Below are 27,925 nucleotides of genomic sequence, written 5' to 3'. Positions count from 1 at the left end.
TTCATCCTCCTGAACTCCCAGGTTCGGAGGACATAAGGAGGTTCAGAGGAATTAGCCTCATTTTATGTAGCCCTTAATAAAAAGATTTGTTCTGTGAAGTTTGGATTCAGTCAAACGGCCGCACTTGAGGACCCAGAGGTCCACAAGTGGCCTCGAGGCTGCAGGTTCCCCACCCTGTTGGTAACTCTCCTTTACCTACAGCACAGTCTCCTTTCAAAGTTTCAAGAGACACTTTCTCTTGAGATACCTTCAGTAGGAGAGTGGCTCCAACTGGAATGTAGGCTTTTGTTTTGGTCTTAACTTGGGATTTCATCAATGCGGACACTCCTTCCACCAATGCTTATTAACAGCTTTTCCACAACTAATTACAGTCTCAGAAAGTCATCTAGAGCGCAGAAATGCCAAATGGCTCACCCCTGGTAACACTGCTTGGCTATGCCAAAGGCCTTCCCGTACTGGAAAGAGATTTCTGGACTCTAGGGTCAGCTTTCCATCCACCACATTTCATGGCCTCTCATGCATACTAAGGCACCATATGAAATTATACATATGAAGACTACAAAGAAGTACAGGAAGATACAAGAAGTGATACAGTAAGCAGGAAGAAGGACTGGGGCAACAATACACACTGACCCTGTGATAGCAACAGTAACAACAATGAAATTCACATACAGAAATACTAGAAGATGCAAAAGGGGACATTTTGTTACTCTCTTCCTAAAGTTAATACAAATTCAAAATTGTGAGTTACAGAAGTTTGTAATGCCACTGTGATCTTGATTTTTGTTTGCATATGAGGATATTTGTTTTTGCTGATGGCTAAAGTGTAGAAGAAAGTAAAAGAGAGATAAGAATTAGAAAGTTTTTCCTTACATCCAGCAAAAGTTTACTTTTCTGCAATCCTCTGCATCACTCTCAATTCTTTCCTCTAGGACCAAGCAAAACCAAAGGGTCCTTTAAGTACATGGAGGCACTGAATGACACCCAATCAAACACCAAGTAAATAGGAAAAATTATAGTCGCATATTGCACTTCCTTACTATGATAACCTGTGTGTTGAGTAGTCAGTACAAGTATCATTATCCCCATTAAACAGACGAGGAAAATGAGGCTCAAGGAGGTAAATTACTTGACCAACATCATCTCATAATAAATGTCACAGGTAGGAGTTGAACTCAAGTTCAAATGATCTTTCTTAGAGGCAATGATCTTTCCTTTGGCCTCCTATCAAGGAAAGCTTTTTGGAAGAGGTAGATGGACAGAACCCATTTAGTAACAACAGCAGAGTTGATTCGATCTTGGTTCATGGTTCCTAACTAGAGTGAGGGAGAAGAAAAAGGAAGGAAAGAAGGAAGGGAGGGAGGGGGAAAAAGGAGAAAAGGAAGGAAAAGAGAAAGGGAAGATTTATTAATTTAGTAATAATTTAATATTTAATAATAATATTTAAACTTACTATGTATCCAGGCACTGTGCTAAGAGCCTTACAAATATTATTTCATTTGATCCTCACAACAATCCCATTTTATGGCTGAGGAAACCGAGGCAGACAAAAGTATAAATGACTTGCCCAGGGTCACAAAGCTAGTAAGTGTCTGAGGCTGGATTTGAACTCAGGTTTTCCTGACTCCAGACCCAGTGCATTATCCACTGTGCCACCTAGCTGCAAAAGAGAAGAGAGCTCAGGTCTGAGCCTCAGAGCATGGCGAAGACTGGACAAAAAAGCCTGAACCATCTTATCCTCTGGAGGTAACAGGAAGCCAAAAGCCGTGGGGGCAGGAACAAGTTGGCAGAACAGTCAGAAGCAGGTATTCTCCCTTGAACCAGCCCTGGATGAAGGGAACCAGGGACTTTCTTTAAGCAACATTCTTTGGCAATGACCGACCTCTATCCAAAATAGCCATTTTCTTCCTCTACCACCCCCTGCCCCCCAAGCCCAGTTTCTGCTCAGCACCTGCAGCTGAGACCCTGGGAAGGCCAACATGAGATGCCGGAAGCAGTAGCAGCTTATCAAGAGTCCTGCTGGTCTACCACTTGAGCTTTCTCCTTTTTTTGGCCCTCCTATCAGTAGAGCTCCATCCTGGGGGCCCAGGAGCTGGTGGTAAGCACCAGGGCCTCAACACTGTGATAATGAAGGGCTTTTTAAAAATAAGCCTCCCTTATTAAGACTGATTGATGCTTGGGCAGGAACACTTCCCGAAACAAGCCAAACCTCGCTTGATAAAATACTTTCAGTATTGCTGCCTCTCGGCAGACAGGAGTGAGCTGAAGGTCACATAGAGGTTAAAAAAACTTATACACACACACAGTCATTCCATCACTTAAAGTTCCAGTGAGACCTCCAGAACATCAGGCAGAACGTATTTTTCTCTGGGTTTTCCTAAAATAAACGTGTCCAAGAGTCCAAGAGAAGATATCTCTCCATGTGGCCACGGGCCATGTGATTTGGTGGGAACACAGGGCAGTCACATTTGTACTTAAGCTTCAGATAGCAGTGTCCCTGATGCCGTCTGTCAGTCAGGGAGGCCTCCATTCTTTGGAAGGCACTCAATCGGAATTAACAAGCAAAATAAATCTGAAAAATGACAAAGCTTTCCAAGAATTCTGCTAATTGTCATCCTGGTCGTGGGCTGTGGTTGTTGATGTTGTTTTCCAATCTTCTGATTGCCTGAATAACTTTCCACAGAAAGGGCAGGTTGAATTTCTCCTCGTTCGTGCCAGAAGCTGGCAGGCCCTGTTCACTGAGCACATCAAACCCATAACAGCAATTTTCAATAAACAGCCTGCTCCGTAAGCTAAACAATGCTTGTCAGTGCTACTGTATGGAAATTGGAAGAAGCTTCATCCTAAACCAAGACACAAATAGACTGGCAACGTAGCTCATCAAATCCGTCAGATAGAGTTTGCAGGATTCGCTATTTCTTCCCTGTCATCACTGCACCCCACCCCCATCTTCCCCAGCAGTAGTGACTGGAGATACAGGGAGGATCCTATAAATATGACTGATACTTAAAAACCTACCTCCACCACTGAGTGACTTTTAGAATGTGTAATGGATAATAGCCAGCAATAATCAACAAGGAGTTATTAAGCATCTACTGTGTGCCAGGTATTGGGTAGGACATTGGGGCTACAAAGACAAAGATGAACCAATCCCTGTCCTCAAAGAATTTCTATCCTACTAATTGACTTTGGAAACATCAGTGTTAATGAAGGACCTGAAATATCCCGTTCCACCTTCAGAAGAATAGAAAGAGTGCCAAACTTGGAATCAAGAGAGTACTGGGTTCAAAATCCTGCCTCCAACATGTATGTGTGTGTGACTGTAAAAAAGAAACAAACTCACTGAACCTCAGTTTTCTTTTTCTCTTTGGTAAGATAGGGCTAATAGGGCCTGTAGTCTCTACCAGACGAATGTATTGTGGGATCATATGAGAATTTAATGTAGGTAAAGAGCTTTGTGAACCTAAAAGTCATATCTGAGCATCAGCTATTACTATCCTCGAAGGCAAGCTAAATTCAATTTGGTTTTAAATGTATTTTATTGCATTCCAGTTCTTCTAAAAAGGCATGGATGGTAGACCCGCCACACCTTAGTAGGTGAGCTTTGTAAGCTGCACCTCCTCCAAGAAGCCTTTCCTGATCTTCCCCTTCCCCCAAATAACTAGTGAGTTTGCTTTGCACATACCTATACACGTACATGTTGTCTACCTGGATAAAATGTAAGCTGCTGGCGGGCAGAGACTGGTTCACATCAGTCTTTGCATCCTCACAGCCCAATCCAGTGTCAGATACACAGCAGGTGCCCAATGAATGCTTTGACTGATTGCTATTGCCCAAAGAATTCATCTCTTGGTAACTAAGCTTGTCTAATCTTAGTTATGTTGATTCTTGGCCAACAGAAGCACAGTCTGTCATGGGCCCACACTCAAAAGTTTTTCCAGCCTGGTAGAACATTCTGGGGCTGGTGCCCTCCTCGCCCAGCCTTTGAGAGCCCAGGATTACCTCCACACCACTGTGAGTCACCAAAGGGAGCCTTTAGAGGAAGACTATAGACATTAGCTCTTAACTTTTCAGAGTATTTGCTCAAATAGAACATCCCATTCCCCAACCAAGCTGCACAACAGAATTTCTGTACTAACAAAATGTATACTTGTCTTCAAGGATGACAGATAAAAGAATCCTGGCAAACACAGTGATAAACACCCACCTGACAAGCTCAGAATCATGCTCATATTAAAATTCACTTCATAGCAAATCGGTTACTTCCTACCTCTGATCTTCCAAATCCCAGGATAAAGGTGATTAGTCCACGAAGCACCTGAATCGTTGCCTCTTCTCTCTCCCCAGTGGCTTTTTTTATTAAATAGTAATCTCTTATTTTAATGTTCACCTTCTCAAGGAGGCAAAGAGGATAAGCTCGATAAACAGCCTCCTGGCCCAAACAGCATGAGAAAGGGGACTCGGGCCCAACTCTCCAGCAACCAACATGCAGCCCGAGCTCTCTTCACTGAACTCATACAAGGCCTGGAATGTGGTGACAGATGTCAGGCAGCAGCAGGAGAAGGCTGTGCCACCGTGCCCTTGCTGGGACGTCCTCCTTGCTCAAGGAGAAAAACTCACAACTTCCACACAGGCACCTGTGGAAGCACCAGCTTTAACCCATTCTGTGAGTAATGCAAGAGACCACAGTGAGCCTAAGGGCACCCTCAACACCTGGGCACAGCGGCTGCCTGAAAAGAGCCTCCTGGAACAAGCAAAACTGGGAACTCAGGACCCAATTCTTCAGCCGACTAGGGAAGATATAACCCCCTCTTCCTGGCATTCAAACCCTCTCCCCCCAGCACACGGTTACTCTACTTTTCTGCCTTATCTCATATTACTCCTCTCCACGCCTTCTATGTTGGAGTCAGGAAGACCTGAGTTCAAATCTGACCTCCGATACTTACTGGCTATGTGAATCTGAGCAAGTCACTTCCTAAACACATCAACCTCAGTTTCCTCAACTGTAAAATGGGGATAAAAAGAGCATTTACCTCCCAGGGTTGTTTTATCAAATGGGATAATATTTGTAAAGGGCTTAGCACAGTTCCTGGCACATAGTAGGTTAACAGATTGTTTTGACTTATGTTTTTGTTTTTGGTGAGGCAATCAAGGGTTAAGTGACTTGCCCAGCTAGTAAGTGTCAAGTGTCTGAAGCTAACTTTTGAACTCAGGTCCTCCTCACTCCAGGGCTGGTGGTCTATTCACTGTGTCACCTAGCTGCCCCAGGTTAATAAATTAATAGAGGCTTATTTCCTTCCTTCCTCCTTTTCTTTTTCCCTCCCTCCTTTCCTTCTCCCTCCCTTTCTCCCCTTCCTCTCTTCCTTCTTCTTCCCTTCCTCTCTCCTTGCCCCCTTCCCTCCCATCTCTCTTCCTTTTCTCTCTCTCCCTCCCTCTGGCCAAAGTGAACTACTCTCTTTTTAAGAAATACATATTTAAAATTGGCATTGAAGTTCTTTTGTTTTATCACATTTATTTCCAAATATCTACCTCTCCCTACCCCTCTGTTTTGTTTACAACTCTTTGCAGCCACAAAAACCTTTGCTATTAACATTCTGATGCATGTGGGACCTCTCAATCTGTCCCTGACCCCCTTAGAGTACATGTCCAGCAGAGGGACAAAGGGGACCATTTCTCTTGTCCCTTGAATGGACATCTTCACATTTATGGTGAGGTCTTTGCAACCATCTAGCCCAACCTGTCCCAGAAAGGGGTCCCTGCTACAACCTGCTCAACAAATGGTCAGCCGGCCTCTGCCTGAAGCCACAGCCTCTGGGGGCAACCTCTTGTTCCCTGGGCCTGCAACGGCCTCCCTCTCTTTATTGTGTACATCAGACTTATCCAGAGATAGGTCACATCCCCTCTATGAACAGTGAGTTCCTTGGCCTAACTCATGCAGCAGCTTGGTGACAGAAACCCAGACTATCCAAGTCGGAAAGGACCTCAGAGGCCATCACATCTACCCCCTTGTTGTACAGATCAAATGTGATACCGTGGGTAAGCACTTTGTAGGGCTTCAAGTGCCATAAAAACCACCTGGCATCACTATTATTTACTAATCAGCTCTCCTCATTTGTGATAGAAGCCATTCCCAGACAAGCCATGCCATAGGTAGGAGTTGTAGTCTATGGAACGCGGGACTCAGAGTCATGAACACCTGAGTTCAAATCCTGCCTCAGGCACTTAACTAAGTGGGTGACCTTGGAAAAGTCACATGCCCTCTTTCCTTATCTGTAAAATAATAGTACCGACTTCCCAGAGTAATTTTGGGAATCAAATGAGTTAACCTATGTGAGGTGATTTGTCAGTCTTAAAGCACTATATAAATTCTACTTATTCCTCTATACTTAATTTTCTTGGAGGCAGCTAGGTGGCACAGTGAATAAAAGTACTTCTAGAACTTTGCTCTATAAAATTTGGATTCAGTCAAAAGGCCGCATTTAAGGATCTAGAAGGCCACATGTGGCCCCAAGGCTGTAGGTGCCCCACCCTTGTGCTAGACCTAGAATCAGGAGGACATGAGTTCAAGTCTGGCCTTGGACACTAGTGTCCCTTCTGTGACCCTGGGCAAGCCACTCTGCCTCAGTTTCCTCATCTGCAAAACAATGGGGATAATAATAGCACCCACCTCCCAAGGTTGCTTTGAGGATAGAATGAGAGGCCATTTGTCAATAACTTTGCAAACTTTAAAGCCATACACAAATGCTAGCTATTATTGCTATTATCACTAATATTACTCTATGGAATGCAGCACGGGCAGAAAAAGATAAGTGCTTTGGAGAGTTGAACAAAAGTATTAGGGTGTAAGCTCATCCTCTGAAGGTTCACTAAAAGCATCCTCAGGCCACCTCCAGCAGCAGTCAGAGCAACAGGCAAGAGATGGCCCTCATCCTGCTCCCACGTGATTTGGACTTTCTCTGCTGGGTCTCTGTATCTTGGAAACTGTTCATCCCATTTAGCTCAGAGACTCTAAGTATCTGGTAGGGAGACATGTACTTTAAAAGACCTTTAAGTTTCATGGATTATTATCATTGCCACCCCTACTATAGATGGCAAAAAGAAGCCAAGGAAGAGGAAATGATCAGTGCCATGCAGCTGAAGTGAAACTCAAACCCAGGTCTCGTGACCCTCCAGTCCATCACTCTGTTCTCTCCAACTTGTGTACCCATGAACATTTACTTCCTTGTTTGTTCTTTGGTCAGGGTCGGACTGGGACTTACTCTGGGAGGAAGCTAAGCTAAGTGTAAGATCCACAGTGCAGGTTGGAGCCTTACCCAGACACAAGGAAAAGGAAGACTGTGATAAGAAGACCCCCACTGAGGGACAAGTGAAGAGACACAAACAGGTCATGTAATCAGCACAGCTGGGAGCCAAGAGGTGTACACTGATAAGCCGAGGGGCAAGAGATGGAAAGGCACATCTGAAGAAAGGCCCCAAATCAGAGTCTGAGATGGTGAATGAGGAGACATAAGCCTGGCTCAGGCTGTGTTCAATACTGGGATAAGGATGAAATCCCACTGTTTCCCCAACTGGCTTGACTCAGCTTCCCTTTTTTTTTTTTTTGAGACAACTGGGGTTAAGTTACTTGCCCAGAGTCACAACTGGATTTGAACTCAGGTCCTCCTGACTCCAGCACCAGTATCCTATCCACTGTGCTACCTAGCTCAGTGCCCCTTCACTTAATTTTCTACAGACATATTTTCTGGCCCCAACATCCTTCCTAATAGAGTTTCCTCCCTATACTTATCAAATCATGTCCAGACAAAAACTAAGTAACATTTCTTCTTAATTATAATACAAAGTACATCATCCCTTGGCCTGGCATTCAACTTCACCAATCTGACTTAGTTTGCTTGACTGTACTTATTTAATACAAGGGAGGGCTCCACTGGGGGTGTGGGGAGACAGATAATGGTGTTTAAAAAAAGCACTGATCAAACTTGCATCCATCCACACTCTCCAGTCACTAATAACCACTTAGGAAATTGGTCTCCAGGGCAGTGCGTTTAGCAGGAAGGACTCAGTACAGTTCCCAAGGGGCTTAAATTACACTCAGAGGACACATCCTCGCTCGGTGGGATTTGGCTGTAACTGTCAGGGGCATACATTTTGCATTAGACCTGGATAATGCTGGCCTCCGATGGCACTGACAAGGACTCCTACCCCTTGGGGAGAAGCCCTGTCATGAGGTGACGCTCAAACATTCCCACTGTTCTCTTCAGCAAGAGGCAGGCCAGGGAATAACCATTAGGTTAGGCATCGATTGTCCACTGGACACAGAAGGAGCAGACGGGCAACACTGATATCTGGACCAGCAACCCAGGGCAGAGCAGAAGTCAGGAGATTCACGAGCTACAACCTTGGCTAACTGACTTGACTTCTCCCACTTCTAGTTACCTCATCTGTGAAATGGAGACACTAATCCTTACGCTCCCTGCCTCACAGGGTAGATGTCAGGGCTATAGCATCATAGCTGGAGATCTTAGAAGAAATCTGGTAAACTGAGGCCCAGAGAGGTTAAAAAGTGTTGTTGGGTTTTGTTTTGGTTTTTTTGGTAAACTGTAAAGTCCCATAGAAATGTAAGTAATTATTACGACCACCACCTGCTTTATCTTAAGGATCCCTCCCACCCAGGGCCTCAGTCCAACTGAGACCATATTCCTCACCAGTCAGAAGGAAGGTGGGGGCAGACGGGGTCATAAAGGTAGCTGTATCACTCCAGCTCTATACCCCCAAACAATTCCATCACAAGAGTGACCTATGTTACCATAAGATGACAGGAGATATTGATAATGATAACATAACAGGAAATGTTAAACTGTTTTTCTCTCTTTAAACTGTCTCAATGCCTTGAAACACTAATTAAAATTTCCTTTGTAATATCACTTTAAATTATTCAAAGTGTTTTCCTATCCACGATCTCACCTGAGCCCTCAAAGCAGGCAGGGCAGGTATTATCACCCTCATTTTACAGATGAGCAAACTTCTCCAAACCCCCCACCCCTTCCCCAGGGGCTTAACTCCCTTTGAATTTGTCACTGCTAAGGAGATGAATCTGTTATTCTGAACTCAGTGACACAAGACGGCCAGTCCAGGCCTGGAAGCATATGTGATCTTGGTTAAGGAAAGGAGAGAGAAAGAGAGAGGGCTGGTAGGGAGGCTCAGGGATGGGGCAGAGCCATGACAACCTGAGGTAATCAGCAATTTCATTTGGTTTCCCAGCATGGGATCCCAAGTCAACAGTTAAAAAATGAATTGTAGTTTCCATTAAAAGCTATTGTTCTTAAGGGCTCTGGCCTCCCATAGCAAAAATTCAACCCAGTGGAAAACAATTACCCCATTTGGAAACCTTCCAAACAGGTCTGAGGACAGTACTCAGAAGCAGACATCACAAGAGGCTCTTTAGATGTCACAACACCCCCATTCCTCCCTCCAAAAATGGCGCCTATAATAAACACAAAACCATAAATGTACAGAGCCAAGTTCAGCCACACTTGGATAAAAAATCATTAATAGGAACAGCTAGGTGGTGCAATGAGTAGAGCACCAGCCCTGGAGTCAGGAGGACCTGAGTTCAAACCCGACCTCAGACACTTGACACACTGACTAGCTGTGTGACCTTGGACAAGTCACTTAACCCCAACTGCCCTGCCTTCCCCCTTCAAAAAAAATCAAAATATCATTTAATATTTTCCTAAAATGAGAAATCCTAAGCCTGGGCTTTGTAGAGACCACCCAAGTGACACTAGGTAAGTCACTTCATTTCTTAGGGGTTTAATAAATGTAAAATAAGATGGCATTGAACTTGATGATGACTAAGGTCCCTCAGACGTCCTGTTTGAAAGACAATTACTGGAAGCAGTGAGATTTTAACATAAAGCTTTAAGTCAGGCATATCAGCGGACGTACTCAACAAGGCCCCTTCTTTTTTTGGGTGGGGGGCAGGGCAATTGGGGTTAAGTGACTTGCCCAAGGTCACACAGCTAGTACATGTGTCAAGTGCCTGAGGCCGGATTTGAACTCAGGTCCTCCTGACTCCAGGGCTGGTACTCTACTCACTGCGCCAGCTAGCTGCTCCCAGCAATGCCCCTTCTAACGCGTGGGTCGGCATCAATCCTGAAAGGGACTACAATGAGACTAGCGTGAGGAACTATTACACATTTTTTCTTTCCCTCAAGGAAATGAAAAAGAGAGGATATGGCACAATGACCAGGCATATGAGTTGGAGATAGGAAGTATATTCAGTCATGTCTGACTTTCCATGACCCCATTTGGGGCTTTCTTGGCAGAGATACTGGAGGTTTGCAATTTTTTTCTCCAGTTCATTTTACAGTTGAGGAAATTGAGGCAAACAGGGTTAAGTGTCTTGCCCAGGGTCTCACAGCTAGTAAGTGTCTCAGGCTCGATTTTAAGACAGGAAGAGTCCTCCTGACTACTGGCCCACTGTACCACCTTATCAACTTACATAATCTCTTATTAAGGGAAGGATGAGGAAGACGAACTAGGGAGATCTGTTGATTTCATTCTTATGAACTCACTTCCAAATTGTGTAAAATGAGATTGCAGCAAAGAAGACACACTGCTTATTGTAAAATGCTGTATGGCTAATTCTATTAAGTCAATAAATTTAATCTTTTTTTTTTAAAAGAGATTTGTTGATTTCACTCCATTGTCAGTTTCCTTGCCTACCTCTCTGGGAATGCAGGATCCTTGTTGCTGCAAAAAGGGCACTGAGCTGTGAGTTCACGGATGCAGGATGTAATCCTGTCTCTGCACTGACAGCCTATGTGACTTCGGCCAGAGCCTTCTTACCTCTGGGCCTCCGTTTTGTTATCTATAGCATAAGTCAGGCTGCTCTCAGAGGTCCCTCCAGTTCCCAAACCCTAGTTGTGGATATGCTAAAGAAACAGGTCAATGTTCTCTCTGCTCAGCGATGCCTTTGTCCATGGGGAAATGATGATTTTCCAGACATGTCCTCAGGGTGGCAGCAGGCACCATGTTTAGCGGCCCACACACCCACCTACCCCACCCCTGCCCGGCTCTTAGGTCTTTTACAATTCAGCAGTTCTTGCTTTTTCTGGTTGTCTTTCCTCTCTCCCAGGGTCTAAAGAGATAAAAGTGATCCAGGCAGCACCTAAGGAGAAGGGATCAGAGCACCAGGGTAGTTCTGACAGCTCAGTCCCAGCAGAACCCAGCAGCAGACTAGGCCCCTGCTCCCCAGTGTGTCTGCCTAGGCAAGGCTGGTGAGAACTGAGATTTACAGGACCATTGATCTAGGCACCAGGAGGGACCTTAGGGGCCATCTAGTGCAACTTTCTCATTTTGTAGAAGAGGGTTAAAGTGGATTGATTAAGGTCACATGGGTAGTTAAGTGACAGTGGCAAAATTAGAACTCAGGTCCTGGGACTCCAGCGTTCAATTGGATGCCTATTTCTCCACTCTCCAAACATTGAAACCAGAGAATCACTTGAGACCACATTAGGATTAAAGGAAACTTAAGGGGGCGGGGGGGGGGGGGGGGGGGGGGGGCGGGGGAAGAAATAGGACCATGAAATCCGACCTCAAATGTATTTTCAGCTTTGGGGATTATTGGAGTTTTTATCTGCTCAATATGGAATTTTACTTGGGTACTCCCTGGAAGTTTCAGAAGCTGAGATAAAGGTCCCCTTGTTTCCCAAACTCGTTAGAATAGCAAATGAGTGTCGAGGAAAGGTTCCAGGGTGGGAAGTCAAATTCTTGCCCAGTCCTCACTTACACACAGGTTCTAACTTGCCCTGAGTTGCAGCTTGCAACAGAGGGACCATTCTGTCATAAGACATTGCCAACACAGGAGGGGAGATGAAACCTCTTATCTCGGCTTCCCTCTGCCTAGTTCAGCAGAGTACATTCCTGTTGTATGTAGAATGGCTGGCAACGGAGACAAGGATGGTAATCCCAACCCTAGCACTAACCTATGGACACACTTCAGCTAAGTGCCTTCCCTTCTCTGAGCATCAGTTTTCCCAATTTGGAGAAATTTAGGAATTTAGTCTCTAAAGTCCATTCCAGTCCTTATACTCTGTGAATCTGTGATTTTAATTTTTTGAAAAAGCATTCTTTTAGGATGAATATGAAGAATTCTGAGGGGTATAGGAGGACCTGTAAGAACTGATAAAGAGTGAAGGAAATAGAACCAGGAAAAGCTAAGATACAATGACCACAATGCTGTAAATTTTAAAAATTGAATAATGTTTAATTAGAGTGACCAAGAAGCAAAATGCTGGAGAAAAGTTAAGAAAATGCATTTCCTTCCCTTCTTTACAGAAATGGGGGACTGTGGGTATGGAATACTGCATATACTATCAGACTGAGTTGGTCTATTGGTTAGTTTTGCTAAAATGCTCTCTTTTTTTTTGAAATTCTTTGTTTTAAGGGTTGGTTCTCTTCAGTAGGAGAAGAGATAGAGATATATTTGGAAATAAAGATACATAAAAACAAAAGGTATCAGTAACATTTCCTGAATTATTCTTTTGCCCAAATAAAGCATTTACAACACACAGATCCCTGGTTGACAACATGAAGTTATGTTGGTCACATCCATTTCACTGCCCCAAGTACCCACAATCACCAAGCGAACCAGTATGCAGCCAAGACAACCTGAACTCCTCAGATGTCCTGGAATACCTTGTTTTCCCTCCACCAATTTTTGACCAGGAGGGAGGAAGTGATGGTAACCATAGTAACTACAGTCTGGAGGAGGGAGGGCAGCTACAATGTAGATATGCATACATGGAAAGGCTGACTAGATCAATATATGGGTAAGGAGAGGGAAGCTGCGTGTGCGCGCACACACACACACACGCACACACACTGTCCAAAAAGTTTACAGGTGTCTTAGCTACTGGGAAAAAAAGATTCATATTTGCCCATCCCCTAGAGGAACAAGACCGCATTTAATTCACATAAAACACTGTTTGAAATGTCCCCTTCAGTTCCAGGATTTGGAGTGAGATAGCCTGTGAGCACCAAGAAAGAAGAGGTGATCACAAGGAGCTAGCATGGGTGCATCAGGAGCAAGTCGTTTGAGGCTCTCCTTACTTTCTTTTCTCACAGGATTACCAGACAAGATCATAGACCCCAGCGGTAGAGCTCAGGCTCCAAGGGACCTTCAAGGTCATCTGGTGCAATGCCATTATTTGAAAGATGAGGAAACAAGGTCCCAGAGGCAGGAAGCATCTGAGGTCCTCTGACCCCAGAGCTGGGACACCCAGATATCCTGCCACCCTCTCCGGCTTGAGCTACAATTTAAAGGTGGGAAGGGATGTGGTTTGGTACCCAGAAGGTTTTGTGGACAAGAATGTGTTAGGAAGCATGTCACCCTCTTCCCAGCACACAGAGACATCTGTCATCAAATAGAATCACACACAGTCTTCTCGGGAAGACCATGCTCATTTTACAGATGGAGAAACTCAAGCCCAGAGAGGGTAGTGACTTGCCCAAGTCACAAAGGTAGTGAACAGTCAATTCTCTTGACTTCTGGAAAAGCACTGTGGCTGCCTGTTGGACTTGGGAGCTAGGAGGTCTGTGTGTCAATCTCCACTCCCATACTTCTTAGCCTTGGCTCAGTGGGCACAAGCCACTTAAACTCTTGGAAGGTGCTTCCTTATCTGTAAAATTGGGCTCATGATCCTTGCACACTACACTGACAACACACCTCATAGGGTTTCTTCAAGTAAAGAGCTAAGTAAACTGTAAAACGTGATATAAATGTGAGTTATTACGATCGCTACTTAGAGGACTAATTTACAAAGTGCTGTAATGCAGAGAGTGTGAAATGAGAGACACAAGCCACTCTCTAAATATTTAATTAAAAGGGAGAAAGAACTCTTCTTAGGATCAAAGACCTGTGGGTAAAGCTGGTTATACTTAGGTATCGAAAGGGAAGGAAAAAAATGAGAAGGAAGGCAAGGTCAGATGCCAACATGGCCCAAGCAGGCCCCACAAAGCCTGGGGGCCCAGAGACTGAAGGGGCTTAGGGGTCAATCCTGAAGACACAGAGTCAGACTCTTAGGGCTTTAGGGGACCACGGAGGTCATCAATACCTAGAACTAAACAGAAATCTTCTCCATGACATCCACCCTAAATGGCCATTCACCTTCTATTCAAACCCTTCCAAGGAGAAAAGAATTCACTACCCACTCTATTCTGGGGGCAGCCCTAAGTGATAAGAAGCATCTGTGTCCCTGAAATCTCTACCCCTCCATCTCCTCCACCCCCAACTCTGTTCCATACTGTCCTAGTCCTGTCCTCTGAGGCCAAGCAAAAGAAGCCTATTCTCTCTTCCCCACAGTAGTCTTTCAAGTACTTGAAGACATCTTTCATGTTCCCCTAAGTCTTCTCTTACATGGTACATATGCTTGATAGATCTCTATTGAATGAATAAATTAACAAATGTTCTCAAGCAGCTGCTTTTGGATAATAATAATGATGATAATGCTACTGATAATAACAAATGACCTTCAGGCAGTGTTTTGCACATACTAAAGCACTATATAAAATTCATTTATTTTATATATACATATATAATATCATTACAAATTATTATATATGCTTTAGAAGCTTAATACCACACTATGATTTTGGGGTCACCCCTGTATATTTTCATTTGATCCTTGCAACGGCCCTCTAGCAACTACTACCAGTTTTATTTTAATCCCCATTCTACAAGTGAGAAGAATGAGGCTGAAAGGGGTTAAGGGAGTTATTTATGGTTACATAAGGAGGATTTAAAGTCTTCCCAACCTCAAGTCCAGCACACTCTATGCACATCTCCTTAAGGCAGCCCTGGACAAACTCCAATTCCATCCACTCTATCAGCAGGGTGCTAGAACAGGGCACCTCACTTTCATGCCTTTCCTTCCAGTGCTCACAGTCATACAATGGCTCCCTACTGTCTAACCGTATCACATTCAAGCTCCATGGTGTGATCCCACCTGAGAGGAAGCACAGTACAGGGAACACAGGACTTTGGAGTTAGAAAAAGAATAATAAATACAGAAATGAGTCCTTCCTCTACCTCCACTTATTATCTATGTGACTTGGGCCAAATCACAACCAGAGCTTCAGTTTCCTTATTTCTAGATGGAACAGGGTGTAGCAGAGAGAGGTCAACCTTAGAGGGAGGACAACGCCAGCAATTCTCTGAGAATTAGGGATCTGCCTCTTTGGAGAGAATTTCCAACCCTGGGAGGTCTGCACACTGATGAAATCACAGGGCCAGACCTAAAATGATGATAAATGAATTTGCCCTGCTGCCCTAACAGACTTATTGTCAAGGTCCCAGGCCTGGCACAGGGTGGGCACTTAAATGTTTGTTGAATTAGAATAAGAGGTGATGGTTTAGAGCTGGACGGACCCTTAAAGGTGAGCTAGTCCAGGCTCTTAATTTTACGGATGAGGAAACCGAGACCCAGAAAGGTTCAAGGGATTTGTCCAAGGTTATACTATATGCTGGCAAATCCAAGATTGGAACCCAGATTCCCCTCACTCCAAATCCAGGTCTTTCCACTCCACACAGAACTGTACTGAAAATACTAATCAGAGTAAACAACCTCATATACTTTGACTACAACAATATAAACAAAGAATAACAAAAATTAAACTGAAGGCTATGTAATTAATTATAATGACCAAGCTCGTTCCTGGAGAAGAGTTAAGAAATTGTACCTCCCTTTGGAGACCACAGAGGACTACAGGTGTGAAATATGACATGTATTGCCCCAAACTGTCGATATGTTCACTGGTTCTTTGTTGTCATTCAGTTGTTTTTCAGTCCTATTCTACTCTTCATGATCCCATTTGGAGTTTTCTTGGCAAAGATACTGGAATGGCTTGCCATTTTCTTCTCCAGCTCGTTTGAGGAAACTGAGGCAAACAGGGTCAAGTGACTCACCCAGGGTCACATAGCTCATAAGTGTCTCAGGCCAGATTTTAACATAGAAAAAGGAGTCTTCCTGACTCCAGGGCCAGTGCTCTGTGCACTGTGCCACCTAGTCGTCCCTTCATTGGTTCTGCCTAACTGTCTTCTTTCTTTTGCATTCTTTGTTCTAAGGGGTGTGGGTAAGTGATAAGAATGGGTTACATTCAGAAGTGAAGGGGATATAAAGACAAAAGAAATCCATAAAGTCAACATCAAAACAGAACAAAATATAAAAAATGAAAACAAAAGAAAAAATCAATAAAATATTTTCAAAAGTGAAGGGAAAAAAAAAGATAAATCCTAAGAGCTGAAGACCTAACCAAGTGGGAGTAGAAAGGAGAGGAAAGAAGGCTGCTCTTTATGTGAAAATGGACATTTTTATAAATTGTAAAGTCCTGTGCTCACAGCATTCCAAGCTCTCCAACCTTGCAGCCAGTGATGTGTCTCTCCCACTCACACTAGACATTTCTATGCTCTACTCATTTCTACTTCCTTGAAAAGAACTGCATTTAGTTACAAGCCCTTCTGGCTAGAAGGACAGAGGATTCCACAGAAAAGGAAAACTCTGTAGTTCACTCCCCCTCGGACGTCCTTTCCCCCATCTCTGCTGAGTGAAATCCTTGGAGGCTCTGCTCAGATGCCCCCTCCTCCCTGAAGCCTTCCCTGATGCTCTGCCCCTTAAGGCAGCACAGTGAGGGGCTCAGAGGGCAGAACCAGAGTCACATCTGGAGTCAAGGCTCAGCTCTCTGTCGTCCTCTTGGCAAGTCACTTAACCTCTGGGGGCCTCAGTTTCCTCATCTGCAGAGTGAAAGGTCTCTCCTTTCTAGCTCTAAAATCTTCTCCTCTTTGTACAAGGCACTTTCTTGGTACCACTTAGACAACACCTACCACATAGTGCCTTGAATTTTGTTTCTTTGTGTCCCCATCTCTTGCCCCTTAACAGACTGTGAGATCCTCAAGAGCAGGCTCTTCTTAGCCATCTGTTTTCCGCACAGGGCTGAGAACAGGGCCCTACACACAGCATATCACGCTCAATGCTTGAAGAATTAAATCAATGAATCAAACACATCCTGCAAACGCTGATGGTAGACCTTGGGTGACCTTTTTATATCAGCGAAGAACCTTAATTCCTGGAGCTCTGACAGGCACACAAAAACCTACACTTAGAATAATGACAAAGAAAAATCAAGTCAATTCAAAGATTAACCTCCAACAGGCCCACCATGGGTATTTGGACACTTCCAGGCCAAGACAGCAGCTCCAGGAGACCTCACTCTCCCCATATGGCCCGCACTTATCCCTGTCAAAGAGGAAAACACTAAGAAAATTACATTTACACCAAGTGTCTGGCTCTTGTCTCCTTGGAGTGATTCACTTTAATGCCTGGGTAAACAGGACTGAACCCAAAAGCCAACTTGGGCTTCCTGTTAAGGGTGAAATCACCCAGTGGATGACAGAAGGATATGATCGCTTTTCCCTTTCAATGACTGGTTTCTTTCTTCAAAGAAATAACAATTCTGTTTTCTCCTCCAAGAGAAAACACCATTCATTGCACAAGAGATACATTCATTCATTGTGGAGCTGGAGAGATTTTACCCCCTCAGCCCCACCCCCCTATCACTCAGGATGGAAGCATCTAAATCAGGAAGTCTTAACTCTTTTTTGTGGATCTTGGAACCCTTGGGCATTGTGGAGAAGCCTATGGACCCCTTCTCATAATAATGATTTTGAATGAACGAAATAAAAGCCATAGGATTACAAAGAAAACCAATCATAGAATAATAGGAATGATGATGGTGACATTAATGGTGACAATTCTTCTTATAGCCAGCATTTGTATAAAACTTTAAGGCTTGCCAAGTGTTTTCACAAATCTCATTTGATCCCAACAACAACCCTGGAAGGTACATGTTAGTATTATGTCTATTTTGCAGATGAAGAAGCTGAGCAAACTGAAGTTAAGTGATTTGTCCAAGGCCCCACAACTAGAAGTGTTTGGGGCAGGATATGAACTCAGGTCTTCCTGACTACAAGTCCAGAGCTCTATCCACTGAGCCACCAAGCTGCCTCTACTTTGAGGCAGTTGTCAAAGTAGGTTAAAAAAAATTTATAGACACCAGATTAAGGACCCCTTATTTAGTGGCACAGTGAATAGAGCACCAGGCCTGGAGTCAGAAAGGTCTGAGTTCAAATTTGGCCTCAAACACTTACTAACTTTGTGACCCTGCCCAAGTCACTTAGTGCTGTTTGCCTCAGTTTCCTCATCTGTAAAATGGGCAGAAGGAAATGGCAAACGACTCCAGTATCTTTGCCAAGAAAATGCCACATGAGGTCACAAAGAGTCAAACAACTGAACAACATACTCTCACATTTAATAACGATTCATACTTATAGAGGAAAAATAATTTTCCTCTTGTAAGGAAAGTTGGAAGTTGGACCTCTGGGACGCCACCTGGGGCAATGTCCCTGACAAATGGCCATCCAGACTCCACCTGAAGACCCCCCCACCCACCCAAAGAGAGGGAGACCACCACTATCTTCCCAGGTGACGCAGGCCACCTTTGGGCATCTCTGAGCATTCAGAAAGATACACTTAATCTTTAACATAAATCTGTCTCTGCAACCTCCACCCAAGATTCCCAGTTCTGCTGCCCCAGGGGCCCCAGCAGAGAAAGGCTGATCCCTCTTCCACAAGAGACAGTTGTCACTTCTGCCCCAAGCCTTCTCATTTCTAAGCTAAACAGCACTAGCCCCTTCCACTGGTCTTTATTGTGCAGAGTCACCAGGTCCCTGTAGGTTATTATTGTCCTTCCCAAAAAAAAATGGAAGCAGGAACCAAATGCCCTTCTCCAGATGTGGCCCCCACTTTTCAAAGGAGGAACCTGAGGCTCAAGCCCTGATCTTCAGCCTTTGCCAATTACCATGGGGTAAATGCTCATATTGAAAATTTAACAATTGGATCTTTGGTAGGAGCTAAGTCCAGCCCACACCTGAAGCTACTTCCCTCTGGATCTTGGCGTCCTCACCAAGTAGGGAGTCTTCCAGGTGCCATTCAGGCCTAACTCTATTCTGTGCCTTCTTCATGAGAAACAAGTTCTATGTGACAGAATTCGGGAGAAAATAGTTTGTGGGGCACTCTGTCCCAGGAGGGAAACGGTACCCAGCTAACGCTGGGACTGAGTTCACCCACGCCGATGTGATGGCCAAATGGGGAGGCACTAGAGCCAAAGGAATCAAGTGGTTTTTTTTTTTAATTTCCTCAGGGAGGAGTTCAAGGTTTTGAGAGTCCCCCACCCCCACCCCTTGACATCAAGCCTAAGCTTGTAGAGGGGAGAGAAAATGAACTGAAGTAGTAACCAATTTCCCTAATTTTAATGAACACTAACTAGTAACATTCTGAATGATACTGGGATCAAAGAACAAATCCTAGAAACAATTACATTGATATAACCAAACCAGGGATGCAGTTAAATCAGTCCTCAGAGGACAATGCAAATCTCTAAAAGCTTATATTAACCAAATAGAAAAGGAAAGGATGGATGGACTGAGCAAGCAAACAAAAGGACCAGGAAATAAACAAAGCGGCACCCCCAAAATGAGGACAGAAGAAGAAATCTTAAAAATCAGAGTAGGGAGGAACTTTAAAATACAGACCCTAAAATGATTCACCAAACTAAAAGCTGGGTTTTAAAAAGTCCGTACAAAATCAATAGACCATTACCTAAACTAATTAAGAAAAAAAGAGGAAAATCGAATGAACAAAACAAGAAAATAAAGAAGGCAAATTCACAATAAATAGAGGAAAGAAGGAGATACACAAACACATGCAAACAAAACTGAGGAGTCAAAGGAAGTAGATAAATATATACAAAAATATAAAAGACACAAACAAGAAATAGAGAATTTAACCCAATCTCAGGGAAAAAAAGCAATCCAATGAGTCACAAGTGAAGTGCCAAAGAATAACCAGTTTCCTTGAGGCTGGCCAACCACAATGCTTTCCAGTTGAGAAACATAGTGTGTGGGAGAAACAACCCTGGACTGGAATAGCCAAAGGACTTTGGCTGGAGTCTTGGCTCTCCTATGAACTCCCTGTGTGATCCTGGGAAAGTCCCTTCTGCAAAGGGGATCACCAAGAGAAACTAGGCAAAGGTATAAACAGTCCCATTGAGAGATGCCAAGAGAAGAGGAGGAAACACAGAGGCAAATGGTTGGCGGTTCCCTGGAGGAGACAACTACTCAAGGAGAAAGAATTATAAATCCAATGGCCTTCTCCTCAACCGTGGCACCCAAATGCAGAGGAAAGAAAGTCAAGAGAAGAAACTTAAGTCTTCTCTATTGAGGGGACTTGATTTCCAAGAGGAAAGTCACTTTTTAAAAAAAAAAAATTGCCAAATTCCCAGGGAATACAAATGCCTGCTGCCAAACGAATATTCTTAAAGCATTAACCACATCATTCTCCTACTCCAGAATCTACGGTGGCTCTCTATTTCCTCTAGGATAAAATATAAATGTGTGTTTGCAATTTAAAGTCCTTTGAAATCTCGCTCCAGCATACCTACCCAAATTTACTTCCACATACTCCTCCCATACTGTGTTCTACCCAAATGTACTACTCACTGATCCCCATACACAACATTACATCTACTGCCTCCATGCCTTTGTCCAGGGCCAACCCGTCCCACCCACAGACACAATCCTGAAATGCACTTACTCTTTACCTCCAACTTCTAGAATCCCTACCTTCTGTCAAGGCTCAGGTGCCACCATTACAGGAGGCCTTTCTCAGGTGGCAGTTTTCCCCCTTCCCAAACTCTTGAAAATTACAGTGATCAGTGTATATATTGTATCCTGCCTGCCTTACCTCTCCCAGCCCCCATCCACTCTAGTCACATACAGAATCACATTTTCTCTCCTTTTGTCCTTGTAGCCCCAGATTTAAGCACAGTGTCTTGTATCTAGTAGGCATTTAACGAATCAGCAAGAGATGTGACAGTGAGTGCCAGCCACCAGGTGTCCAGCCCCTTCTGGCTGCCCCTGGTTCCACTGTGAGAGACAGGGTCCCCACTGAAATTCAGTTCCCCCCAAAACACATGAACATGCTCTATCTCTCTCTCTCTCTCACACACACACATACACACACACACACACACACACATACACACATGCACACGCTACTACTACACCACAATAGTGATGAAAACGTGAGAGAAGGGACCCACACTAATGAGCCTGGTAACTTTGGGAAAGAGATTTCAGGCTTTGTGATTTGAAGCCCTCTTTCTGCTTCTGGACGCTTTCTAGTTTCCTAAAATTTGGCACCTACATTAAATTACAAACCTCCAGATGAGGTCTGAGCTGGACAAGGTTCAGCAAAATGATAAATCACCTCCCTTGTTCGGTACACTTGGATTCTACCCGGATCCTAATACACTTCCTGAGACGTGAAGACCACTCGTCCAGGCTTAGTATTTTCTGTGTCTGATATAGGAAAACATTGATCACAACACATTTACTTGGAACTGGACAAATTATACTTATTCCTATCCACACTTCCCTTTGTCAGTTTTCAATTCAATGAAATTGACACAGTGGAAAGATCACTGAATTTGGAGTCAAAAAATCTGGGTTCAAATCTTAGCCCTGCCTTAGGGAAGTCATTTATTTAACTATTATAGGTTTCAAGTTTCCTAGTCTATAAAATCAGGATATTGAACTAGATGGTCTTTAAGGTTCCTTTCAGACATACAGCTATAAAGTTAAGGCTATGTATTACCATTGCTTAATCCAATGATTGGGCAGTTAGGTAGCACAGGGGACAGTGCGCTAGGCTGAGAGTCAGGAAGACTCATCTTCCTGAGTTCAAATCCAGCCTCAGATACTTAGCTGTGTGACCGTGGGCAATTCACTTAACCCTGTTTGCCCCAGTTTCTTCATCTGTAAAATGAGTTGGAGAAGGAAATGGCAAATCCTGAGTTCAGATCCGTCCTCAGACGCTAGCTGAGTGACCCAGGGCAAGTCACTTAACCCTGTTTGCCTCAGTTTCCTCTTCTGTAAAAAGAGCTGGAGAAGGAAATGGCAAACCTCTCCAGTACCTCTGCCAAGAAAACCCCAAATGGGGTCACAAAGAGTCAGACACGACTGAAATGACTGGACAAGAACAATCTAATGATCAAGAGGCTACCTACTATACTCCAAGCACCACATCTGGCACTGGGGATACAAAGAGAAAAAAATAGAAACAGCCCCTGCCCTCAAGGAGCTTGCCAATTCAGAGTTCCATCGACTAGGGAATTTCTAAACAAATAGTAGTAAACAAATGTAATGAAAGATTGTTCCACCATGATATATATATATATATAAATGCTGAATATTATGAATTCAATAACATTAAGAATTCAAAGGGGCAGCTAGATGGTACAGTGAGTAGAGTACTGACACTGGAGTCAGGAGGACCTGAGTTCAAATCCAGCCTCAGACACAAGGCACTTACTAGCTGTGTGACCTTAGGCAAGTCACTTAACCCCAATTGCTCTGCCTTCCCACCTCCAAAAAAAAAAAAATTCAAAAAAACACTTAAGAAAACTTAAAGGAAAAATAGATTTAGAGCTGAAAGGTACCTTAGAGGTCACTGGGACCTCCTTTTTTTTTTTTTTAAATGAGGGAACTGAGGCTGAGACAGGTTAAGTGACTTCGACCTGGGTCGAACAGCTTGCGTCAAGAGCACGATCTGCACCCGTGTCTTTTTTACTCTAGGTCACCAGCGATCTAGCCGCCATGCTGGATGCAGATGGAAGTTAAGTGGAATCTCAGTAATGCTCACAACACTGACCAAAGCCAGCCCTCCAGACCTGACCGTATACTGCCGATTTGTTTTGCTTGATTATCCTTGTTTCGATGGAGGGGGCTGGCAACAGTCATGGGAAGTACAGCAATTGAACACGCAACCTCAGGCAATTCTGGGTGGCTCATGGGGCATCAAGTCTATGAGGCAGTTGTGATATTATCAATAATAATGATAGCTCACATTTATATAGCCCTTTACGTTGCTTGCTTTCCTCACAACAATCCTGTGAGGTGGAAAGTACAAGAACAATTCTCCCTAGTTTACAGATAATAATTGTTGTGCTGAGTCATTTCAATTGTGTGTGTCCTACTCTCCATGACCCCTTTTGGGGTTTTCTTGGCAAAGATACCTGGAGTGGTTTGACATTTTTCTGTCTAGCTCATTTTACAGATGAGAAAACTGAGACAAACAGGGTGAAGTGGCTTACCCAGGGTCACTCAGCTGGGATCCGAGGCCAGATTTGAACTTGGGTCTTCCTAACTCCAGGTCCAACACTCTAACCAGTGCACCACCCAGCCCTCAGATGATAATACCATAGTAATAATAGCTAGCATTTATACAAGGCTTTAAGGTTTGCAAAGCACTTTATAAATATTATTTCATTTGATCCTTACAATAAACCCTGGGAGGTTGCTGCTATTATTATGTCTAGTTTACAAAGAAGGAAAGTGAAGCAGATGTCGTTTTTAAATAATTTGCCCAGGGTCACACAGCTGGTAGGTACCTGGGGCACAAGAAGTTAAGTCACTTGCCCCAAATCACTGTTAGCAAGAAGCAATGGTGGGATTTGAACTCAGATCCTCAAACCCCAAATCCAGCAGTCATTCCACCAAACTATAGTGCTTCCCTTACTGGGCCTGAATTCAGGCCCACTGTTCTTTGTAGAGCGTAACACACCGCTTCAGGTTGTAATAGGGGGCACCTGTCCCACTTGGTAATCAATTATTCCTTTTGGCTGTGGAGGGAATATCATCAAAGGCGCCGTGTAGGGGCCCAGAGCCTTTCATCTTCAGCGTAGAGGAAAAGACTTCCCACAGGTTTAGAAGCAAGGTTCAAACCAAGATTTACAGGGACCTGCCTTCCAGAAGGATGGCCCTCACCTGGAACCACGCAGTCCCAAACCAGGTGCATGCAGGTGAGCAGGAGACCAGCAGCACGAGCCCAGGATTCTCTGGGCACCTAGCTGGTCTCAGATGACTGTGGATAAGGAGGCAGGATGGCTGAGTGCATGGTTACGGCTTGAGAGTCAGAAAGATCTGTGTTCAAATCTCACCTCTGACATTCACCAGCTATGTGACCACCGGCAAGTCAGGTGATTTCTGGGGCTCAGTTTCCTCATCTGTGAATTGGGCATAATAATAATAGTTATAGAACCCGCCTCACTGGGTTGTAGTGAGGCTCGAATGAAATACTGCAGGCAAAGTGCTTGGCAAAATTGAAGGCATTTCACGAATCTTAGTTATTATCATTCTTCTTCTTATTATTATTATTATGAGGGGCTGAGGGCCTTAGTCTCTGGACCGAAAGCCTATTTCTAATTCCAGTCTGACTATTCAAGAATGGATTCCTCAGATGGATTAATCTACATTCTAGGCAGCAGAAACCGAGAGACATTAATAAACATGAAACTGGAAGGAGAATCCCAAATCCTATCATTTGGAGCCAGATTACTTTCTCGAACCAAAGAAAACAAGTTTGTAAGTATCTAATGAAACGCAGGAGAATCGAGGAAACATGCCTTCGTGGGGGATATGATCCTTCCTTATCCAGGCACAAAGCCCTACATGGATGAAGTCTGAGGGGGACATCAGCTGGGCCCTAAACCAAGGCTGAAAAAACCAGGAAGGGACAGCATCATATATAATGATGGGGATACAGACGCATATTGAAATAGTAACAAGCCAACCTAATGATGGTGAATTCGTTCTTTGAAAGCAGGGCAATATTGAAACTGCCTTGATTAGAAAGGATTATGCAACAAAAGGCTCACTCAGTGGAAATCTAATCTGTCTTAATTAACACCCCCAAGAAGGAAAACAATTCTCGATCTGTGTATTTCCTGTTCTGGAACTGGAACGCTTTCTCTCCCTCCCAGGGTCAAACCTGCTGAACCTCACCAGGGTGGAGAGGATGGAGGCATCCCCTCGGCAAACCTGAGCCCCTACACCTGTGTGCAGAGCCCCCTGACTTCCACGACTGCCACCCTAGGGACCCCGGGGGATGCTGGCCTTAGCTCTGCTCATGCCCCGGGGATCTGCAGGACCTTTGAAGCCAAAGAGAAGACACAGGCAAATACTTTGGACCATTCTTTGGTGCAGTAAGTGTTCATCGGGGCTTCACTAGATGACCCCTTAGTAAGAGAACTCCAACTCCCTCCCCAGTTCTTAGGAAGCCTTTTATTTGACTCTCAAACTCAAATATGACTTCCCTTTTGCTCTTCAAGCTTCATTCCAAGGCCAAGCAGGTGAAACTTAATCTCAGAATCAATGGAACTTAAGGGACCCACAGTAGAGACCTAGGTTCAAATCCCAACTCTAACACAATGCTAACATTTTGCCTTGTTAGGTGGAAAATATCTTGCTATCAGAAAACTTGGACTCTGACTGGAGCAGTATGACCCTGGATGAGTCATTCAACCTTAGTCTCAGTTTCCTCATCTGTAAAGTGGGGATATAATCATATCTATGGCACTTTCCTCCTAGGGTTGTTGTAAGGATGAAATAAGATAAATAAAGCCCTTTGCAAACCTCCAATTACTCCATAAATGTCAGCTATTACTGCCTAATTGTGGGCGATAAATTATTATTTTCATATAAGCCTTCAAAGTGAATACTGAAATTGCAGATGGTAGCAGGGGGTGGGGAGACAGAAAGACTGTAAGGAAGGTGGGAAAGGAAGTCCCTGATTAACAGCAGCAGTCAGGGGGCATGGACTTCAGAGGAAGAAAAGATGTGAAGTCAGATCAACAGTCAGGAAGTAGCAATGGGGAGCAAGATGGGGCAAACTCTTCCTCTTGGTCCTATGATCATGAGAGAAAGAATGTCCAGCACTGGAGAAGAGAGCAAGATCAACACTGGACTAGCAGCAAGATTCCCTGAATGCCATACTTCATTTCCTGCCTCCACATATTTGCACAGGCTGTTCCCTACACCCAGAATGCCCTCCATTCTCTTTTCTGAATCTCAGAACCCTTGTCTTTCTCAAAGGTTTAGCTCCAGAGACACCTCTTCATGAAGCCTTACCTGATCTCCCCTCTTCCGCTCAACTTACCTTCCACTGGAATTATTCCTATGCATGTTGTAGCTAGTCCATGGGATGTAAATTCCTTGAAGACAGAATGTGTTTCATTTTTTATCTTTATATTGGGACTACCTAGCACAGTACATGCCCCATAGGAGTTTAATAAATGCCTACTGAGTAGAGTCAGAGGGAACAGCACAAGATGGAGAAGTGGGGGTAACGTTAAGAAAGTTCTAACCATGGTCAAGGTGGGAAGAGGAATGAAGAAGGAGGAAGGACAGAGCGGAGATGCCAAGGAATGAGAAGACAGGGAAGGGCCCCTGGGGAAAGATTAAGATAGGGGTTAGCCCCCGAGGCAATGGTTCTGGATAACAGGAAGCAATGATATCATGACTCAGCTCCTAGCTCCTCAAGTAGAGAACTCACTGAACAGAGGAGCTGGAAGGGAACTTAGTGGTCCAATCGTCTCACTTCAGAGGAGAAACTGAGACTCTAGAAGTCTAAATAAAGCTCCCAAGCTGTCACTTAGCCAGTTAGTGGCAGAACCCTGGGTTACCAGATCCACTGGTCTCTTTCTACACCACAATGCCATGAAAGTCTCTTTCCTATACTACACACACACACACACACACACACACACACACACACACACACACACAGCCTCCTCTCTCAGTCCAGCAGGTATGAGCTGGCATATCAAGGGAAATACCAATATTTGACAACCATAACTCCCCTCAGCTCACCTAAGGTAAAAAACAAACAAGCCCGTTTTCCCAACTACCTAAGAAACACTGAGGTTGCTTACTGGGCTATGCTTCCCATCTGCCCTCAAGTACCGAGAAGAGTTGGAAGAGACCCTCAGGGGTCATTTAAGTCTGACCCAAAGCCATATATGACCAAGGATTCCTTCTACAATACTCCAGACAAATGGTGGTCCAGCCTCTGGCTGGCTCCTCGTGTAAAACTTCCGATCAGAGGACCAGAGTGGCCAAGATAAGAGAAAGAAGCATTTCTAGCCCTTCTGGACAGAGACCCTCCTATTCCTGAACATCCAAGAAGGGGGAAGCAAGGGCATATCATCCTCAAGCCAGAGACAGGGAAACTGAGGCATAAAGGCACAGAGCAGTGCCTACAGCAGGACTCTATATGCTAGAACAGCTGCCCACTCCTGGGGACTTAGGACCATTTGCCTCAAATTCTGCTCGGCCAAGAGCAGGAGATTGTGGAATCCTTCCACAATCCATCCCCAACCACACTCACCCCAGCTTGGTCCCAATAAGCACCCACCTGCCCACCCAGGACACTCTTCTTCCCCACACATGCCTCCACTCCAGGGGCTTGGCCAGGACAAAGGACAGCAGCTGCCTCTGGGGCATCTGGGCTCAGGAACTGACACAGCCCACTAAGCAGGAAACTATTAGAGAGGGGAAGAGGAGGGGGAAGGAGGGACAAAACCGTCTCTGCCAAAGGAGCCTCTGGGTGTTTCCTAAGGGTTCCATCATCTCAAATGGGCACTGCTTAATTCCCCCAGTTTTTGTTGCATACAGAAGGAAGCTTAGAGATGGTCTGGATCAGCATGCTCATTTTACACAGGATTAAAGCCAATGCCCAGCAAAAACAAATTAGTGGGCAAACATGGGACTTAAACTCAGATCTTCTGGCTAAAAAAAACAAATAAGCAAGCAAGCATTTATTAAGCACCTGCTATGTGCTGCAGGTCCTGCGCTAAGCACTTTAAAGATATTATTATCTAATTCTCAAAACAATCCCAGAAGGCAGAGGATATGAGGATACTGAGGCAGACAAGATAAGTGACTTGCCCAGGGTCACAAAGTCTCTGC

At 44.3% G+C, this 27,925-nt stretch overlaps 1 protein-coding gene across 3 annotated transcripts in view; it reads right to left on the bottom strand.

The window, feature by feature from the left end:
* The window catches only part of PLEKHA7 (pleckstrin homology domain containing A7), a 245,303-nt gene that overhangs the window by 155,638 nt on the left and 61,740 nt on the right, over positions 1-27,925 (bottom strand). The window contains exon 1 of one of the 3 annotated variants that reach the window (XM_036763070.1): positions 4,271-4,496. The exons of the other annotated variants lie outside the window; for them this stretch is intronic. The gene's annotated coding sequence lies outside the window, so the exon portion shown is untranslated. Of the gene's footprint in view, positions 1-4,270; positions 4,497-27,925 lie in introns of those variants that run through there. 3 annotated transcript variants of the gene reach the window in all.

Source organism: Trichosurus vulpecula, chromosome 6 (assembly GCF_011100635.1).
Source record: "Trichosurus vulpecula isolate mTriVul1 chromosome 6, mTriVul1.pri, whole genome shotgun sequence".
Lineage (NCBI taxonomy): Eukaryota > Metazoa > Chordata > Mammalia > Diprotodontia > Phalangeridae > Trichosurus > Trichosurus vulpecula.
The sequence above is the reverse complement of the archived record's forward strand: the minus strand, read 5'-3'. Positions and strand labels throughout refer to the sequence as shown.